The sequence below is a fragment of the Stigmatopora argus genome, chromosome 5 (genome assembly GCF_051989625.1).
Source record: "Stigmatopora argus isolate UIUO_Sarg chromosome 5, RoL_Sarg_1.0, whole genome shotgun sequence".
Lineage (NCBI taxonomy): Eukaryota > Metazoa > Chordata > Actinopteri > Syngnathiformes > Syngnathidae > Stigmatopora > Stigmatopora argus.
In genome coordinates this window covers 7,373,104-7,379,685 of record NC_135391.1, presented here as the reverse complement: position 1 = coordinate 7,379,685, position 6,582 = coordinate 7,373,104, and the positions used below count along the sequence as shown (strand labels likewise).

Genomic DNA, 6,582 nt, shown 5'->3' with positions numbered 1-6,582 from the left:
ATGGCAACAAATGGCTGGGTTTACTGTGCATATTTCTATTCATAGCAAAGCAATATTTTTTTTCTGTCTGTCGCTAGAAGAAGTAAAATACATATTTGTATTTAAACATTTTGGGGCACATGAACTGATATTTGGATAACTTCCTGCAGTAACCCTAATTATCCCCTTGGCACATCAGGGTGCCACAGTACCTGTTGAAAGTTTTATAAATTATTATTTATTTTACAGTCTCATCTCATTCCATTTTCTGAACCGCTTTATTCTCACTAGGGTTGCAGGGGGTGCTGGAGCCTATCCCAGCTGACATCAGGCCAGAGGCAGGGGACACCCTGAATTGGTAGCCAGACAATCGCAGGTCACGTTTCAGTCCAATTAGTAATTGAAATATTTCTGGTTTACATTCTTTAAAAAACTGGTGATGATTTAGTTAGAAATATATTACATTACATTGCACTGTTAATTAAAATGGCATCAGAACTTTGCTCCGACGTGCAAAAGCTTCCATTGCAAGTCCTCTCTCCACTGATATTGTCATACTACAGCACGGACACAAGATTCCGTGTTTGAAAAATGGCAGGTGTGTCAAGAGTGAAGATAAGCCTCTCCTCATATTTTATACGTGACTTGTCACAAAGAATCGTTAGGCCCTTCTCAGCAACTCTGGAATTCATATTAAAGTGTCATTTTTCACTAAGGGACATTTTAACCAACCCCTATGTATTAAAAATAATAATAATGGAGACCCTTGGGTTAACAATAAGACAGTGAAAAAGAATGTTTTTTGCAGTTTATGCCGCCAGACTTTTACTGCAGCTACATCCATAAGTAATGGACAGATCAACAGTCTCATAGAGCATTATGCAAATAGGGCGGCACGACCACCATCAGACTGCAAGGTCACAAAGTCAATACAGAGGCTTCCTGGGTGTTAACAATGTTGTGCCGAGAAAGTGAGAGGAAGATGAAGCGGCTTTGTTGTGCCACATGGCTGGTAGGCTGAATATGGGCCATGAGAGAGTCGTTCACCCTGTTGTTCCAATGACATGCGCCCGCCTCCATTTGTGTACGCTTAGCAGCAACCCCCACTTGCTACTGACAGATGTATCTTTATTCAAGGATTTGTTCCACTTTTTCTGTTTGAACAGGATTAGGATTATTTAGACAGGATTAATGTTGTTATTTTTTTATGGATAATGTCAAAGGGGGCGTGGGTGCAATGACGGCCTGTGTGAATTTTTCTTTGAGCTGTTTGTTTGACATTTTGTCTGCCAGCAGTGGCCATGTTTCTCTCTTGTTATGCATCTGGAGGGAATAAAGTTTTACACCGTTGTTTGCTCAAGTGGAAGATTTTTTTTCGGGGGTGCGTTGAATTGAAAAAGGACACTTGTTTTGAATAAGACAAATATCCCCAAGATAAAATTATATTCTGACAATTTGTGTGTATGTATTCATTGCACAGTGTAATGTTCTACGCTATTTTACTAAATTGCTGGATTGTGTTCAAAACAAATGGGCTACTTCCCTGTAACATGCCTGAGCATTAAAAACCAGAACAGTAAGTGATCACCATTTGTTGGACTAACAATAGCTGCATTATTGACAGGTTGCATGTCAAACACTTACTTAAACAAGAAATGACTGACAATCCCTGCTAATGAGCCGCCACCAGTAATTTGGGCTCAAGACCTTCGTGTGTGTTCTACACGCGTACCATCAAACAGACGTTTCAGGCCATCCCAACATTCATCAATAATCAACAGCAGTCAGTTACCCCGCCGTGACTAAAAGCAAACGTAGCTTTTTGTGACTGCTGATGTCGTAAAACGACAGTTGGGTTAAGAAAGGCCTTTGCAAGTTGCAAATAATTGCCCACAATTTTCATTTCCATCTGAATGGTGACATAAATTGAAGAAAAAACAAGCACTTTGTCTTGTAAAGTAAGCACATTGAGAAAAAGTAAATGAAAAGCAACAACCCAGCTTTCAATATGGCATTGTTGTACAATATGTTCCAAAGAAATTGTACAATACTTTTTGAGACACCCTTTCCTTAGTTTAATGCAAACATTTGTAACTTTTTTCAGAAGAGCTCAGAGGAAAATGTAAAAAAAAAATGCCAAAATGTGCTGTGGCTTATGTTTTATTTTATGTCCTAAATGTACTCAAGCTGTAGCAGATTTTCATTGGTCTACTAGTGTTCTGTGTTCTAACATACAGAGCTAATAAAGATGATTCCAACAAAAATAAATGTGCCCTTTAAGTTTGTTAGTTTTAGCATCACTCTTGCACATCGACTTATATTCGTTTTATTCTTTACTTATAATTTTGTTGTGGCATTTTTCTTTCAATCTAAACGCAAACATTCGTCATACATCGACATTGAAGGAACTACCCAAAACAGTGTGTGTGGTGTCAGCTTTCCTTTGCTCACCAAGACGGCAGGGTATCTGTTTTAACAGGCCTTCAGTCGGCAAAGGGACAGCTCTTGTCCCCAAACTTCCTCTGCTCAGGGCTCCTTCCTTTTCCATCATCACAGCTGTGGGGACTTGTGGTAGGGGGGTGAGGCCCGTTCCATTCTGTCTGGGAATATATAAACAGCTTTATCAGGTGCACAACCTGTGCTTGACAAGTGAACTATTGGCTGGTGAGAGACATTTCCTCACAACGACTAAAATAGTAAGACTAGCAACACCGATACAAAAAATAAAAAGTACTTCAAAAAGCCTGTTAAATTTGGGCAAAAAATTTATTCATCTATTTCTGAGATGTCCAGTGTGGAAGTCTAGTGTAATATTAGTGGAATACCACCAATATGTAGCAGTGTATCAAACTGAAGGGGAATAAATAGTTCCTTCACCCACATTTTTTATGATAAGGCAGGTACGGTTCTTTGTTCAGTGTTGTCTCGGGAGGCCACAGCTTGTTTATGCATTCATTGTGGAGGATAAATTCTTTCCCAACAAAAAAAACAAGTAAAAAAGGAAATAATCTGTGGTAGGCCCACAAATTTACTGGTTGCATCAGTAGATATAATACTGGTTTGCACTGTGTCCAACTTGTGACTGTTTTTGTAGGCAATCAGGATGCCATGCCTGCAAGGTATACTGCATCAATACAGGCAATTTATTGGATTTCTTGAGATGTGCATGAGCAGTGGCTGAATGTGAGAGAGAACACACTTCACATAACCCCAAATTTAAAGAGTACAGACTTTGGTGCCCATTTGTATTCTCAAATATTAACTTTGAAGTGAAAGCTGACATAAAAGCCATTCATTTGTCAGTCGAAACATCACTCCGATGTGGTGGTCAGACAGTAAAAGCATTGTGTTGTAGTGATCCGTAATACCGTGAGTGGCCGGCGTTGACTTACGTAAGTTCAAGGACTTTATTGATAGGGTGGTCTTAATCAAAGTCTGTCGTCCCCAGCACTTCAGGTGATTAAATAAGTTGGACCGAGCTGACATCAATCTGTACCTTTTCCATTGCTGTTCAATCACACCACACCAAAACCAACTAAATACCTGCATATCCATCCATCCATTCATTGACTGTACTGCTTAGCCACACTAGGGACACAAAAGTGATGGAGGTGGCGCAAACTCCGCATCGCAAGGCTGCCACTGCCTCTATTTGAAGCCATTACTTCTGAACAGCCAATGGATGTGCTAACCATGCTGCCCCCAAAACATTCCCTTTGCTTCAAAAGGCGCTTTAACCACACCAATAACAATAATTTTTCAAATCTGTTATGCACCATCACCAGACCAAATATAATCACCAATGTTGAAAAGCAAAAAAAAAAGTATCAGAAGTGTTACAGATTATTTCGGAGCAGATGGCGGTCCAATGTGTAGATGAAGCATGTTTGGATCTGATCGAACACCAAAAGGTGAATACATCAGAAGCTTTTTTTTTTCCCACAACAAGAGCATCAAACCTGCTTTGAAAGATGAGCAGAGATCACTGATGACGAGATGAGATACACATGACATGAGTCTGTGTTGGCTTTTCAACATAAAGCAACAACTTTAAGATTTGATTCGCTCCGAGATAGAATGGAGCACACGATCAATGAGATAAAAGTTGCATGTAATGGCCTGCTTTGCAGTCACATGAAGGTTGCACACCACCTGCAAAAGTTCAAGCGAAAGCTGCTAACTATTTTTTTTACTGCCAAACAGCTGAACTACACGTACGATTCTTCCTCCCTGTATCTCTATAAATGTTAACAAATGGTTACATAATTAACAGAATTCCAATCTATATGTAGCTTTATTCCATCATGCACAGAAAAACCTGAAATGATTTAAAATGAGATTAGAACGCAGATAGATTTTCATGATGTTGTTAATGGTGTCAGTGCCTGATAAAATGGAGTGAATTAAAAAGCTAAAACAACGAGTAGATGTAAAATGAGATTCAGACAAAGACCTTCTCAGTTCACTTAATGGCATTATATGTTACACAGTATAAACCACAAAAAGAGCAGATTGCTGACTTTCTGCTCTATTAATTGATTACTGTTCCAAAGCCAAAAATCCTCTTAATAGCTTTTATGAAGGCACAAAAGAATAGGTGGGTGGTAAAAAAGGTTATATAGTTTCAACATTGATCTGCCTGGGTATTCTAAAATTACCTTTAAAGCTTGGAGGTTATATGTGGAAAAGTAGATTGTCACACAATGTCATTATAGTCGCTATCCATACATACTGTGTGTGCATTTACTCTAAATAGCCACTATTGCATTTTCAGAAATTTCGATACCAGTCTAGCACTAATCCCATTTTTTGGCTCTTGATATCCATTACAGGAGACGTCTATGTGGTATCAAACTATTAATGGTAGTCTGGACCAATACATTTTTCTTTTTTTGGGGAGGGCTATTTTTCTATTTTAAAACTAAATTACTGCATTGTCATACATCTGAAGTAATTGCCATATAGGCTTGGGCAGACACTAACTAAGCCATTTGACAGCATTAGACATGCACAATACCCACCGAAAAATAACTTAACTTTGAGGTTATGCAATTTCCTACAGCTTCTCCAACAAGGATGACACACTGGCACAAAAAAAGGAACATGAGGGCTATATAAGCACAAGGGTTAAGGATGCACAGGTGGTGACACTCAGGTGATTAGATGGAGGCGTGGTTGACAAAGTGTACGCAGAAAAACAGAGGAAGCCACCAAAATAAAACAGGATGTGAGCCAACATAAAGCAATGTCACACAACAGTCTCTATCTGTCTTATGACGGACTGATGACAAAATCAAGGAGAAGTCAAGTAAAGTAATCTTACATATTTACATATATATGTTCATTAACATGAATATAAATATGTTCATTAATAAGCGCTGTCTCTTATCAAATAAATGAATCAATCAATCAAATCTGCCTTTGATGGAAAATAGACCAACAATTGCATTAGATGGTCAGTTAACTGTGACTAGGACTATTTGATCACTCAAAATACAAAAAGTGGGAAATAAAAGGCAAGAAAATACAGAGAGACGCTTAAAAATATTTTTCCTTTCACCTGATAAGTGCATTAATGTAAGCAAGTAAACTATTTGTTTCTTTACTTGCAGACATAACCCAAAGAAGTGCTTCACTCATTCAATATTTTCAAATGAATCAACAAAATCTGCACTCATCAAGTGTCCAAAGCAAAGTACAAATGGTGCTGGGGGTGCTGGAGCCTATCCCAGCCAAGTATGGGCATCACTCATTGACCACCTGAATTGGTGGCCAGCCAATCACAGAGATATTAAATGTATAAGTAATGAAAAATGTGTTTTTTTTCAAGCTCACTTTTGCCACGTGTTTTTCTGCAGAAACTCAATTAACTCAAAGTGAGACATTTAGTTAATTGGCACCTTCTTGCATATTTTCCCATTACCGTTCAGAAATGGATGGAAAGTCACTGCACAGCATGTGCTTTTCATATTAAATATATGCCCACTCCACAGGTGTCTCATCTGTCCTTCCCTCAAGCATTATTATATCAAACATATACAAAGAGTCGCACTCTGTACTTTTGTGCATATATTTGAAGTTCTACACTCTGAGACTTTCAGTATTTCGCCATAAGAAGGATATTTTTATAGTTGAGAAATTTTACGACAATTGTATGTAGCATATTTGCAGAATATCTAGGCATTGTCATGATATCGTTCTTGCGGTCCACAATGCAAGTGGCAAGAAAAATTTTAATTCCAAATTTGTGTCTAATGAAATCGGAATTCATTGACTTTTACATTATGTCCGTCATTCTCTAATATGTGAAAAATATTCAACTGTACATTAGCTTCCAGTGCAGAATTGTGTGTGAGAATCCTATCTGATGAGACATCAAAGAGTCTTTATGAGTTGGATTCAATGATTCTTTCTATCCATATTTCAATGCACTTTTGAGTGAATGTCTCCCTTTCTGCTTGATCCACAGCAGGTACTGTCACTGAAATAGCGAGCTACCAGCATCAAAATATCCACAAGCTGAGGCACAATGGCTAGTATAGCGCTTGAATACTTAAGAGGAGGGAGCAGAGATGGAGGTGGGAGGGTGGGGCGTACTTGAAT

General features: G+C 38.5%; 1 long non-coding RNA gene across 1 annotated transcript; it reads right to left on the bottom strand.

Annotated features, from left to right (window-relative positions):
• Positions 1-877: 877 nt before the first annotated feature.
• Positions 878-5,062, bottom strand: LOC144073908 (uncharacterized). Its single transcript, XR_013300184.1, has 3 exons — positions 5,001-5,062; positions 2,431-2,579; positions 878-1,133 (listed from the first exon to the last, which is right to left on the bottom strand). It is a non-coding gene; the product is annotated as an uncharacterized LOC144073908 (long non-coding RNA).
• Positions 5,063-6,582: the final 1,520 nt, after the last annotated feature.